Below are 15,152 nucleotides of genomic sequence, written 5' to 3'. Positions count from 1 at the left end.
TTGATAGGTGAGATTTTGATCCGAGGGTCGGAATGGAATTCCGAGAGTTGATGTAGCTTCGTTAGGTGATTTGGGATGTGTGTGCAAAATTTTAGGTCATTCGGAGGTGTTTTGGTCGGATTTTTTATCAAAGGCGTAATTCGGATGTTTTAGAAGAACTTAGGCTTGAATCCGATGTGATCTGATAGTTTTGGTGTTGTTTGTGGTGTTTTGATGATTGGAGCAAGTTTGAATGATGTTTTAGGATGGGTTGGCACTTTTGGTTGAGGTCCCGGGGGCCTCGGGGTGATTTCGGATGGCCATCGGGATGAATTTGGACTTGTGAGATTTCTGAAGATTGCTGATATCCGGTATTTTCGCATCTGCGGAAAAGGGGCCGCAGATGCGGTTCCGCAGATGCAAAGTATGGGTCGCAGGTGCAAAGTTGGCCAATTGAAGAATTTCAGCAGAAGCGGATTTAATTCCGCAGGTGCGGACTTCGACCGCAGAAGCGGTCCGCGCGCTTTAGAGGAGTTCCGCAGGAGCGGATGTCTGACCGCATAAGCGGGGTCCGCAGAAGCGGGACTTGACCGTAAAAGCGGTCCTGGGCATAATAAAGATCCGCAAAAGCGGAGGTAGAGCCGCAGAAGCGGTAGTCGCAAATGCGGTAAGGCAACCGCAGAAGCGAAAGTGCCTGTTCAGAAAAGCGTTTTAAAAAGCTCATTTTGTTCCGCGAGCTAAGGGTTATTTCCACCATTTTTTATCGACCTTGAGAGCTTTTGGACGGAAATTGAAGGGGATTTCGACTAGGTGTGATGGTAGGTGAGTTCTATGACCTAAATTCATGATTTAATGGAAGAATTAACCTAGAAATTCACAGAAATTCATCAAAAAGGGAGAAAAGCTAGGGCTTGGAAATTGGTATTTTAAAGTGGGATTTGATGGGTCATTTGGGATCGGATTTGGGAGTTTTTGGTATGTATAGACTCGTGGCGAGATAAGGAATCCGATGATGTTAATTTTCTGATTTTTCGAGAAGTGGGCCCGGGGCTCGGGTTTTGCAAATTTCGTGATTTTCGATGTTTTTCGATTCTTTTCGATTGGGTTATGTTCCCTTAGCCTATTGTGACGTATTCGTTCTGGTTTTGGATAGATTCGATGCGCGTGGAGGCCGAATGGAGGGGCAAAGGCGTCGCGAGCTAGAGGTTTTGCCGGTTCGAGGTAAGTAATGATTGTAAATACTGTCCTGAGGGTTTGAAACCTTGGTTTACACATCGTTGTGTTACTTTGAGGTGACTTGCACGCTAAATGACGAGCGTGGGGTAGAGCACAGCTGGGGATTGTGACCTAGTCCATCCCAAATGACTATTTTAATGAGTAATTGATAGTTAATGGTTTGATGTCATTATAGCTTGGGCTGTATGCCATGTTTGGGGCTTTGTGCCGACTTGCTGAGACCCTTAGGGGCATTTGACTGATTTTCCTCACTCTACTTGTTGAAAGTATATTCTCGGTCATGTTTTATCTGTTTATTTCTCAACCCTGGCTCTATCATTATATTCTTAAAAATGCGGAAAAACTGTTTGGGCTGAGTTCCCTGTTTTACTGAGATAGACGGAGAGTCTGATAGTGATGTTAATGACTGAGAGAGGCCGAGGGCCCAGTTGTGATGATTATATATATATATCTATGGATCGGGCTGCACGCCGCAGCAAAGTATATACATATATATGGATACGGATCGGGCTGCACGCCGCAGCAATGCTTATATGGATCGGGCTGCACGCCGCAGTGATATATTTATGGGATCGGGCTGCACGCCGCAGCAATATTGCACTTGGGCCGTAGGGGGCCCCTCCCGGAGTCTGGACACCCCAGTGAGCGCCGTCGATGATATATGGATCGGGCTGCACGCCGCAGCGGTTATTATATATATATGGATCGGGCTGCACGCCGCAGCGGTTACTATATGGTACATATTGAGCGTGAGTGCTGAGTGTGAGCACTGATTGGTAAGAGTTGAGTCACGAGTGGCAGAGAGGCTAGCCCGAGGGGCGATAGATATAGACATGCTATGAGTGATTTTTGCCTGAGAGGCCTGTTTATGAACTTATTGATTTCCCTTCTCTTTAAAGTGAGTTTCTATCGAATATGTTGATTGATTGACTGTTTTCACTCATCTTTATATTGAACCTCTGTCGGAAGCTGAGAAAATGTTTTAAAACAACTTTTATTTAAACTGGGGTTTATGAGATGTTCAGAAATTAATTGCTGATTTGGCATTTGGTTATTTCCACTGAGATTTTCAAGTTATGAATTATTTATGATTACTACGAACTATGCTTTGCCCGAGGGGCCGATTATTGCTTTAATCTCTTATATTATTTTAAATGGTATTGAACCCCTACTGAAACTGCTGGAAGCATTTCAAAAATGATTTTTACTAAAAGCTGGGTTTTAAAAGGAAAGGTTGACTCGTATTATGATTTGAAAGCCTGTTGTGATTATTGAGCCTAACGCCAATGTGGATTCATTGTTTCCTACTGCTCAGTCTTTATTTACTCTTATTACTTACTGGGTTGGAGTACTCACATTACTCCCTGCACCTCGTGTGCAGATGCAGGTATTTATTTACCCAGTAGCAGGTTTTGGCTGATTGGAAGCGGAGCTATAGGAGTTTAGCGAGGTGATTGCCAGCGTTCGCAGCGCCGCTTCTCTCTCTGTTGTTCATTATTCCTGTTCAGTGTACTTTTAGACCTTGTAGTTGTATTTACACTCTTATAGATTCTCGTGACTTGTGACACCCCGATTAGGGTTGTGTTAGGTTGTATTTCCGCTAATTAATATTAATAAATCATATTTAGACTGCTTATTCATGTTTAACTATTTTTGAAAAGGCGATATGGGTTGGTTGGCTGGCCTTGTCTTCACGAGAGGCGCCATCACGACCGGTTCAGGGTTTGGGTCGTGACAAGTTGGTATCAGAGCCTAGGTTACTAGGTCTCACGAGTCATGAGCAAGTTTAGTAGAGTCTCGCGGATCAGTACGGAGACGTCTGTATTTATCCTCGAGAGGCTGCAGAACCTTTAGGATAACTTCACATTCTTGAATTCTTATCGTGCGTCTTTGATTCAGCTTGAAAAGAAACTCTTGAAATTCCTTCCACGCGTTTGTATGCGCACATGAGCGCTCAGTATCAGATGTGCCTTGATGGCTTGTGATTCCCCGATCAGAGGGCGAGATGTGATCTCTGTGAGTTTGATGTTGGGCCAGTCTGGAGGACTTGAGGCCGGATCTTTGCCTATGGCTTGAGCACTGAGGTGTTGATTGTGTGAGTAAGTGTTTTGAACTTATATGTTTGGCAGTGTCCCTATTAGTGGAAGTGACGGTTGAATGGCCGTGTGATGAATATGTTAGTACTGCAAGATGTATCTGTAACTTGGAAGCGACGAGGAAGGTCTACTGGATGATAGATGAACTATTAGGTGTTTGATTTTCCATTATGATTGGACGTGTGGCCCCGAGTGATGGGCGCGTGAAGGATCTTTTCATGTCTCCTAGATGGTCAGTGTTTCCACAACTTCAAAATTATTTGAGTTTAATCTCACTATGGTACTGCGGCATCAATAGAGTAAAAGTGTTATGAGTTATTGAGCGTATCTTGATCTATGGCTTCGAGCCAAGTGGGGGAGTCTGCTGTGAGCAGTTGATTGCACGGTTAGGTGCTATGATGGTTCCAGTTTGGCGCATGCGAGTGAATTAGCTATGGCTAGAGTAAAGGAAGAATTTGACAAGGGTCATGTTGTAATGTTATGCTTCATAAAGTATGAGAATCACGGAATGTCTGGAGTATCATTGGTAAAGAATGCTCGGCGCATAGAACAGGAAGTTGCTTGGTCGTATCGTGACGAGGATTTCATTTTGCAGCATCGGAGTGCCAATGGGGCACGGGTGTTTCCATTCGTTGGGTCAGGAAATTTGTAGTTTGGAATAAGAGTGAATGACTTTCGAGAAAGGTTCTAATGTGTTCAAGATTCTACAGAAACAATCGGGTATCTCAAAGTTGTGTATGTGGTTAGAGACTGTGTTTTCATTAGAAAAAGGTCAAGACTTGTGGCATTTTATGATTTATTTATGGGCTCCTGTGTACCGGTATCTGGAAATTAAAGGTAACGGATTCAGAATTCGCAGGAAGTTCTTCAGAGTAAAGTATCCTGGAATGTAGTGTTCCTGGGGATATTAAGAGAGTATTCAGCGGCTTATGGTTCTTAGACAGTGTGGTCTTGTGTTTGGGTCTCGTTTAGTGAGCCCTGGATTGAGAGATTGTGGTACTACAGCAAGAGGGAGCATCAAGTTGAAAATGAATCAGAAGGAAAATGTAGATAGATAGAATGGTTGATAGTAGACCGAATCGGTATGGTAAGGATATGATCAATTCTGTGTATGTGTTCGAGGTAATGGGTTCTTACAGGTATTTTGCAGCAAAGCTCTTGAGTTCTGACAGCTTACTTAGCTCGGTCTAGTTAGAAGGATTCAGTCCTGACAGTTTAGCTTGTGCAAATGGAATTGGGAGAGAGTTCTTGTTGGGTTTTACCGTGCTTTGGAGACGTATATTTTCTGTGGGCATGCGGAGCATAGGATGTGTGATGATTTTTCTTCTAAATGGATCAGTGGAAGTTCTTGGCTAGATGAGTTACAGTTCAGTTCTGAAAAGAAATTCATAAAACTCTTAGGCAACGGGTAGCCTCAGTAATCAAAAAAATGGTACTGTTAATTGGAAGTGATTTGACGGTAGTATATGTTTCAGAAAAAGGGTGATGTGATTAAATTGATGATATTTTGATAGTATTGCGGCACTCTCTTATTGGATTCGACTGTTGATATTCAGGTTGGCTTGGCAGCACAGAAGAATTATAGGAGTATCCCTCGTGGAATGATCGAGTATCGGATGTGTGTTAGATGTTCGGGCAGTGTAGCTGGGATCAGATATGGCGGTTCGTGTGCTTTATGGATTGAGAGACTGAGAGTTCCAGTGATCAGATGGCTTTGTGGTTGTGGACCGTGAGAAAATAGCTAAGGTTAGTCAGAGGGTAGTATGTGCCATGGTTCAGTCATTGCGAACCTTCAAAGAGTTAATTATCTATTGTGGATGACCAGAGTTGATTTGGAGTTCATCGATAGGTCCAACATGGATGTGTGTTCTGCACCTGGTCAGAGTTGTTTACTCCGAACGGCTATTGTTGGGAGATGTGCCATTCGATTGTTGTTTATTCGTGATATGTGAGTTACCCTCCTGCGTTACGAGGAGTTGAGATTTGGTGGTTATATGCACAAATGGTGCGGTTTCAGTGGGGCTTTATAGCGGGATTTGAATGAGACGGGCATTTGGGTGTTGATGATTCGTTGCGCATTGGATATGTTCCTTCGGGCTGGTGTGGCATTGCGTCATTTGCTTCTCCGTGGTTGTGGTGGTTCACTTTGGGTGTTAGGCATCAAATTGGCTTGGTTGATGGTTTTGGACATGGTGAGCTTGTGGTACAACTCTCTCATTTGAGTCAGTTTCATGGTTTGAGTAAGTTCAGATCGTTGCTCATTAGAGCGCGGATTGCACGAGTTGTGGCTTTAGATGGTATTGGTGTGTCATGTCACCAGAGTAGTTGTGTTAAAAATCAGATGAGATGGATGGGATCTAGAATGAATACAAACGGATTCGGTTTCAGCGTATTGAAGGGATATATTGATGTTTGGCTCAGAAATTTGCTATGGTCGTTGCCAAAGGAGAAGTGGCTTTATGAATGGTTGACCTGAGGAAAGGTTATGGCTTACTATGTGTTTTATTTATATCTGGCGGTATATGAAAGTGTTAGGATAAGACTTTGGTGATAAGAGGTTTTCTACCGGTGTTCGGTTGTTGTGTACAGCTGCTGTGAATGGAAGTTGTCGCTACAGGTGTTTGAGTTATGTGGTATATCAGATAATTGCACCTGAGGTTACAGGCATGGGTTATTACAGCTTGTTCGGGCTTATTCAGCGTATAAGTGTGAAATTCTGATTGTATTGATGATTTTGGAAGTGGAAATGTGGTTCTATGGTTTATGGGCTAGATTGGATTGTGGAATTCCAGTTTCTATGTGTTGGTAGACCTATAGGAGGTAGGGTGACGTGGGATCACCCCCGGGAATATGCTTGGTAAGATCATTCAGCTATTGGGTGGCTTCTAGGACAACTCTGGGTACGTTCGAGGACGAACGTGTGTTTAAGTGGGGGAGGATGTAACGACCCGACCGGTCGTTCTGAGCTTTTGCACTTTGATCGACAATTCTCGGGCATGACTTGCCCCGTGTTATGTGCTATGACTAATGTAGGTCGTTGGTTTTGGTTTCAGGAAAATTTTGAATGAATTTGAAAGAACAGTTCAGTTGAAAGCTTTGAATTTGAAAGGTTTGACCAAGAGTTGACTTATTTGTATACGAGCTCGGATCGGAGTTTTTATGATTTGGTTGGCTTCTTTAGATGATTTGTGACTTAGGAGTGTAATCGGAATTGATTTTGGAGGTCCGGTGTAGAATTAGGTCTGAATTGGCGAAGTTAGTATTTTGGCGAATTCCGGTTGATAGGTGAGATTTTGATCCGAGGATCGGAATGGAATTCTGAGAGTTGCTGTAGCTTCGTTAGGTGATTTGGGATGTGTGTGCAAAATTTCAGGTCATTCGGAGGTGTTTTGGTCGGGTTTTTGATCAAAGGCCTAATTCGAAAGTTTTAGAAGAACTTAGGCTTGAATCCGATGTGATCTGATAGTTTTGGTGTTGTTTGTGGTGTTTTGATGATTGGAGCAAGTTTGAATGATGTTTTAGGATGGGTTGGCACTTTTGGTTGAGGTCCCGGGGGCCTCGGGGTGATTTCGGATGGCCATCGGGATGAATTTGGACTTGTGAGATTTCTGAAGATTGCTGATTTCTGGTATTTCCGCATCTGCGGAAAAGGGGCCGCAGATGCGGTTCCGCAGATGCGAAGTATGGGTCACAGGTGCGAAGTTGGCCAATTGAAGAATTTCCGCAGAAGCGGATTTAATTCCGCAGGTGCGATATCCGCAGGTGCGGACTTCGACCGCAGAAGCGGTCCGCACGCATTAGAGGAGTTGCGCAGGAGCGGATGTTTGACCACATAAGCGGGGTCCGCAGAAGCGGGACTTGACCGCAAAGCGGTCCTGGGCATAATAAAGATCCGCAGAAGCGGAGGTAGAACCGCAGAAGCGGTAGTCGCAAATGCGGTAAGGCAACCGCAGAAGCGAAAGTGCCTGTTCAGAAAAGGGTTTTAAAAGCTCATTTTGTTCCGCGAGCTAAGGGTTATTTCCACCATTTTTGATCGACCTTGAGAGCTTTTGGACGGAAATTGAAGGGGATTTCGACTAGGTGTGATGGGAGGTGAGTTCTATGACCTAAATTCATGATTTAATGGAAGAATTAACCTAGAAATTCACGGAAATTCATCAAAAAGGGAGAAAAGCTAGGGCTTGGAAATTGGTATTTTAAAGTGGGATTTGATGGGTCATTTGGGATCGGATTTGGGAGTTTTTGGTATGTATAGACTCGTGGCGAGATAAGGAATTCGATGATGTTAATTTTCTAATTTTTCGAGAAGTGGGCCCAGGGCTCGGGTTTTGCAAATTTCGTGATTTTCGATGTTTTTTGATTCTTTTCGATTGGGTTATGTTCCCTTAGCCTATTGTGACGTATTCGTTCTGGTTTTGGATAGATTCGACGCGCGTGGAGGCCGAATGGAGGGGCAAAGGCGTCGTGAGCTAGAGGTTTCGCCGGTTCGAGGTAAGTAATGATTGTAAATACTGTCCTGAGGGTTTGAAACCCCGGATTACACATCGTTGTGTTACTTTGAGGTGACTTGCACGCTAAATGACGAGCGTGGGGTAGAGCACCGCTGGGACTGTGACCTAGTCCATCCCGAATGACTATTTTAATGAGTAATTGATAGTTAATGGTTTGATGTCATTATACCTTGGGCTGTATGCCATGTTTGGGGCTTTGTGCCGACTTGCTGAGACCCTTAGGGGCATTTGACTGATTTTCCTCACTCTACTTGTTGAAAGTATATTCTCAGTCATGTTTTATCTGTTTATTTCTCAACCCTGGCTCTATCATTATATTCTTAAAAATGCGGAAAAACTGTTTGGGCTGAGTTCCCTGTTTTACTGAGATAGACTGAGAGTCTGATACTGATGTTAATGACTAAGAGAGACCGAGGGCCCAGTTGTGAGGATTATATATATATATATATATATCTATGGATCGGGCTGCACGCCGCAGCAAAGTATATACATATATATGGATACGGATGGGCTGCACGCTGCAGCAATGCTTATATGGATCGGGCTGCACGCCGCAGCGATATATATATGGGATCGGGCTGCACGCCGCAGCAATATTGCACTTGGGCTGTAAGGGGTCCCTCCCGGAGTCTGCACACCCCTAGTGAGCGCCGTCGACGATATATGGATCGGGCTGCACGCCGCAGCGGTTATTATATATATATGGATCGGGTTGCACGCCGCAGCAGTTACTATATGGTACCTATTGAGCGTGAGTGCTGAGTGTGAGCACTGATTGGTAAGAGTTGAGTCACGAGTGGCAGAGAGGATAGCCCGAGGGGCGATAGATATAGACATGCATATGAGTGATTTTTGACTGAGAGGCTTGTTTATGAACTTATTGATTTCCCTTCTCATTAAAGTGAGTTTCTATCGAATATGTTGATTGATTGACTGTTTTCACTCATATTTATATTGAGCCTCTGTCAGAAGCTGAGCAAATGTTTTAAAACAACTTTTATTTAAACTGGGGTTTATGAGATGTTCAGAAATTAATCGCTGATTTGGCATTTGGTTATTTCCACCGAGATTTTCAAGTTATTAATTATTTATGATTACTGTTTTTGCCCGAGGGGCTGTTTTACGAACTATGCTTTGCCCGAGGGGCCGATTATTGCTTTAATCTCTATTATTATTTTAAATGGTATTGAACCCCTACTGAAACTGCTGGAAGCATTTCAAAAATGATTTTTACTAAAAGCTGGATTTTAAAAGGAAAGGTTGACTCGTATTATGATTTGAAAGCCTGTTGTGATTATTGAGCCTAACGCCAATGTGGATTCATTGTTTCCTACTGCTCAGTCTTTATTTACTCTTATTACTTACTGGGTTGGAGTACTCACATTACTCCCTGCACCTCGTGTGCAGATGCAGGTATTTATTCACCCGGTAGCAGGTTTTGGCTGATTGGAAGCAGAGCTATAGGAGTTTAGCGAGGTGACTGCCAGCGTTCGCAGCGCTGCTTCTCTCTCTATTGTTCATTATTCATGTTCGGTGTATTTTTAGAGCTTGTAGTTGTATTTATACTCTTATTGATGCTCGTGACTTGTGACACCCCAATTAGGGCTGTGTTAAGTTGTATTTCCGCTAATTAATATTAATAAATCATATTTAGACTGCTTATTCATGTTTAACTATTTTTGAAAAGGCGATATGGGTTGGTTGGCTGGCCTTGTCGTCACGAGAGGCGCCATCACGACCGGTTCGGGGTTTGGGTCATGACACTCCCCTTTTATTTAAAAAGCCGGTCAGCATGCAAATCCAAAGCAGATAAATGCACAAGTAGGATGCATCAGGATGGTCTGTTATTTTGGGTACACCTGTCCTAGACGGACCCAACCCCTGTGTTGAGTCCCCAAAGTCAAATGCACATGATGCAGATAAGCGTTCCTACTAGGGATCTGGCATAAGGCTTTGCTATTCTAGGTTTAAAAACCTGGGTTTATTTGTTCTAGACCTGGTTTACCAGAGCGGACAACTCGAGCCGAGGGGGGCTGCGTACCGGTAACCAAAAGATCATCCGGCTTTGCAACTTGTCCGAACCTCGTTCTATTTGGGATATGACACTAACAGAAAGAAGTCACGACCAGCGTGCACTCCTCAGGAGAGAGAAGAGAGGGGTTTCGTAGCAGTTTATATATACAGTTCAGATAATGTCAAAGCGGTAAAAAGCAACATTTAGCACATTAGGCTCAAACATGTAATAAAATCAGATAATAAATAAAGCCAATTATAACAATTCATCTAAGCTCGAATTCTGAACCCTGAACTAGAAGTTCTGGGTTAAAGTCCCCAGCAGAGTCGCCAGAGCTGTCACACCTCCGTTTTCCTACACCCCCGAAAGGGTATAATAAAAGGAGTTTTTCCAATTAAAGGACAATCGAAATGGGATTTATTTATTTAAAGAATTCAGAGTCGCCACTTGAGAGATTTATGGTGTCCTAAATCACCGGTTCAAATCCCGAATCGAGGAAAGGATTGACTCTGTATTACAGTCCGCGAACCAGAAATCCGGGTAAGGAATTCTGTTAACCCGGGAGAAGGTGTTAGGCATTCCCGAGTTTCGTGGTTCTAGCACGATCGCTCAACTGTTATAATTGGCCTATTATCTGATTTTAGCACATGTTTTAACCTATGATGCAATTTCAAACATTTAACCGCTTTTATTCATTTTTAAAAGAAAATTGCAACGTCATTTAAAATATGTCTTGAACCACGTCACATAAATGCACCCGCAGTTCGCAACACATTTTATCTAACGTTGAGATTTGGATTTGGAAACGCGCCTAAAGCAACTACGCGTTTTAACTTTGCGAGGGCCATGGAAGATTTTCTAGATGGCACGCCTCGAAGTCTAAGGATTTTAAAAGAAATAATTAAATAAGGTCCACGCATTTAAGATTTTATTTGGCATGGCGCACCTCAATTTCAATTTAAAAAGGGAACTCAAACTACGTTTGGAGGGCCATTGCTATTTGTGTTGTCTAATATGGCTCGCCTCACATTCATTTTAAGGGACCTAATTATCAACTAAAGAATTTGCAGGATTTTTACTTACTCAACTATTGCTTAAAGGATTTGTTGAAGGCCAAAGAGAGTACTACTTTATTTTAAAGAAATGCTTAAGCCCACTCATAGAGCCCAATTTGTATAGGATATGCACAGGTAGCTAATCCCAAGCTTCACGCATCGAATCTCCACAACAACTGAAAATGGTCAGATTATTAACGTGTGCCAAATTAGAATTAAGCCAAAAAAAATCGTTGCAAACTTTGGGGCTCGAAGCGGGCCCATTATGAACCCCGAATTTGGAGTCTGAGCATCACCAAGTGCTGGACTCATAATCGAGTCTCCAAACATGTGAAACATCCAATTATACGGGAGTCAATGTGATCCCAGCTTTTGCAAAATAAAATAAATATCCCAAAGTAAACCTAGCCATTTGTGTTTTCATTAACTGGGCCAGCCTCCAGCCCGAACCTTAGGACCAAGTCTTCATGCACAATTACTACTTACATCCCAATTAGAAAACTACATAAAAATGAAATTGAACTCTGTTTTTCAAGTTTTAAACCATTGACTGAACATTCTGAATTATACCCAACGAGTTCCACTTACACATGCTCAATAATTAAACCAAAATAAACTAAACCTATTATTGAAATACTATGGACCAGTTTTCTTTAAAGCACACGATCAACTTAACAAGGTTAATATATTACCAAAACTAGAAAAGACTACTCAGCAGCCAACACTTAATCTTTCCATGAATTCAAATAAGAATCAAGTTAGAACATGAATGACCTTACCCACATATTTAAACTAGAGTTCAAAGTTCATTTATACATACAATTTTGCTCGCAGATTCATAATATTTAAACTTACCCACAGATTCAGAGTATGCGAGAAATAGAAATAGGAATCTAAGTTGACATTTGCAATTTAAGTCATAACTACAAAAGCATGGAAAATAGCAAGAGAAACAGAAATAAAACTAGGTAAACTTGGATTGCATTTCATCAGATTTCACTTGAATCACATAGTTTACATTCACTTGTTGCTCACAGATAGAGGAATACCTGTGAAAGCCAGAAACCACAGAAAATAAGAAAACAGCAGTGAGCAGCAGCAGTTAGCTCGAGTTTGATCAAACGAATAGTGAAGCACAGGATAGACCAATGGAACAGTAGATAGTCTTCAGAAAATTGATTCCAAAACCAGCTTAAACCATTTCTTTTCTACTCAGATTTACAAATTCAGTAGTTTTTCCAGAGATTCTAAACTATCAGAGGATTCAATGAGCCAGACTAACAACAAAACTCCAAAAATACCAAGTTCAATCCATTTTCCCCAGGGCAAACCAAAATGTGTTTCAGAAATTGAAAGCCTTAGAAACCAAAAAAAAACAATGGAACAGTGTTTTCTAAAGTTCCCAGCCGTCTGTAATTTCCAGATTTTTTTCTCTCTTTTCTCTCTTTTTTTAAGTCTGCCTTGCAAGGCAAGAATAAGATGCCTTTATAGGCAAGGCAATAGGGCAGACCTTAGGATTTTAATTTTGCATTCTGCCCCCTCTTTAATTCTCATTTTTAGCTTAGCTGTCCCTATTTTGATTTTTATCATTCAGAATAGCCCCTTTCCCAGCTTCCTAGAAGCTTCTATTTCTGTTACCAAAAGATTCCCCAAGGCTAAATCCCAAATTACCCTTTTTCATCCCTGAAATTACCTTTACCGGACTAACCTGGGTCAAATTGACCCAAGGCAAATCAAACCTGGGCCTTTAACCCATTGGATTAACCCCTCCCTTTCCTAAATGGGTCATAAAAGTCCTAAGACTTCAAACAAACCATTAGCCCAAATAGGAGTCTGAAAATACTAACTAAAACACAAACACTTTTTAGCAATTATATCCTAAACTAAACAACCTAGTAACCAGGCTAAATTATTAAACTAAATTAACAGACTAACATTACTAATTAAAGAAAAATGCCAGGCTAATCACGCATGAACAAATAACAAGTACAAAGTTTCTGGAAAACTAAAGAAAAATGAAGAAGAAAACCAGGAGGAGAAACAAATGCAGAGAAAATAAAAGCTAAATTAAAACAAAAGAAAGAAAAAGAATACATACTGAGACTCAAACGAATGAAGGAAGGAGTCCGAATCTTCGATTTCTTCGGATTTTCTGGCCCACTACAATATTAATCGTGTGTTCTTAATAAGAACACACGAATAACATCGAAATGGACCCAAATCTTCAAACAGAATCGAACAGGGGACTTTTTGGGAATTAGGGGTTTGCTCTAATTTGAAGTTTGAGCAGTTCCAGGGTGATTCGAAGGAAAAGAGTGACAGATTTGGGATAAGGAAGGCTTGGGGATTCTTTGGTATTAATTTGGGGTTGAACAGAGGTGACGCCGCCACCGGAGAACATCGTGGCGGCGCTAGGGTTCCTGAAATTCGAGACGTTCTAAGGGGATTTGAGAGGAGGTGTTTGAAGATTTGGGATGGGGAGGTGAAGAGGGCTCAGGGGTGTGATTTTGGTGGCATTTGGTGGCCGGCCGCCGTCGTAGGCGATTTCCGGTAGGCGGCAGGCAGTGGTTTAGGGCGGCTCTAGGGTTTGGTGGAGTCTTTGAGGAGTTGAGAGAGATGACTGGGGGTAAGGGGGGATTCAGACACTTATATGTTAAAAGGCAATCCAGTTCTGGACCGTTGGATTAGGGGGATCCAACGGTCACAATTAAATGGGCCAAAACGGGGTCATTTGGTTATGGGGGGGTGCTGGACCGGTTCAGGGGTAATCTTGGGCCGGGTATGGGGCCATTTGGACGGGTTTATGGTTTGGGCTGGCCCCAAAACTGTTCTCTTTTTTATTAAAAGCCCTCTTTTCTTCTTCCTCTTTTTTTTTCATTTTCAAATTTTGTTAATTGCAAAAATAAAAATCTGATTTAATTCTAAAACAAAATTAATAACTGATTGCATTCTCCAAAATTAACTAAGTCCTAAATTAAAAGAAAACTATAAAAATTCGAGAATTACAAAGTCAAAAATTCAAAATAAACTATTTTTGTTATTTTCTTTCATATTTTGCCACAATTAATTAACTAATTAACCAAAAAATATAAACTAGGACCCTAAATGCAAATGCACATATATTTTTATATTTTTCATTAATTAAAATGCACAGACAAAATGCAAACAATTAACAGAAAATGCCACAAAAATCCACAAAATTGCAAACACTGAAAGAAATTATTTTGTTTTGAATTTGTGGGAGTAATTCATATAGGGCAAAAATCACGTGCTCACATGAGGTACCCGCACAAAGGACCAGGCTTGGGAGAAGTCTGAGTATCCCATGAGTTTCTAATGTTTCGGCCTTTGACCTACCAGGGAGTTTCTTTACCCTCTTATTTTTTATGGTGTGCATGGGGACAATGCACAATTTTAAGTGTGGGGTGAGGAGATTGTTTGGGTGATTTTCTATGATATTTTAATTGTGTTAGTTTAACTTTTTTTTTAAGAAAATTGAACTTTTCCTGATGATGGATCTCTTGGACAACTTTTTTGAGGGATTAAGGTCCAATGAAAAAGAAATTCCAAAAATATTTTTGTTTTATTTTTAGTTAGTCATAGGTAGATAATAATTCACCTTGGTTTTTCTTTTGGCATCGGTTCTTTTTCAAGGGATGTAACTTGAACCGGGTAAAAAAAAAAATTTAAATTTTTTTAGGAAACACAGGGAAGAAAAATTGACTGTCCTACAGGCCTTTTGACCTGTTTAATGCTAGCATTGTTAGGCCATAACATGAAAATTACCTTCCTACATGTTTTAGTGAAAATTGATGTCGTGAAAGATTGAATCTCCTATCTGTGACGCTGTCTCTTAGTTATGTGACTCATTGTTCATGTAGTGCTTTATTGCTTAATACTTCTTGACATTGTGATTACTTGCCTAAAGTTGAGAGATGGAATGGAACCATACCGATTGGGGTCATGTACATTGTGTGATGTGAAATGTTGAGTACATTCGGTGCTATCATTTGTTTGTCTAGAACTTGCCTTGTGTATTAGTCGAAGCGAAATAAGTAAGCTTTGTGAGTCTAAGAGATGATTTAGGCGTTTCTTTGATTGTCCATTGAGCTATTATGCCACAATAAATAAAAATTATCCTTAGATAGTCCATTTGATCCTATAAGCTTTTTTTTTGCAGCCACATTACAAGCCGAGTCCCACTTTGTTCTTTAAGTAAATTTCCATTGAACCTTTACCTCCAAAAGCATGTACGCCGCTA

Source organism: Nicotiana attenuata, unplaced genomic scaffold, assembly GCF_001879085.1.
Source record: "Nicotiana attenuata strain UT unplaced genomic scaffold, NIATTr2, whole genome shotgun sequence".
NCBI classification, from domain to species: domain Eukaryota; kingdom Viridiplantae; phylum Streptophyta; class Magnoliopsida; order Solanales; family Solanaceae; genus Nicotiana; species Nicotiana attenuata.
This window is presented reverse-complemented; position numbering follows the sequence as displayed.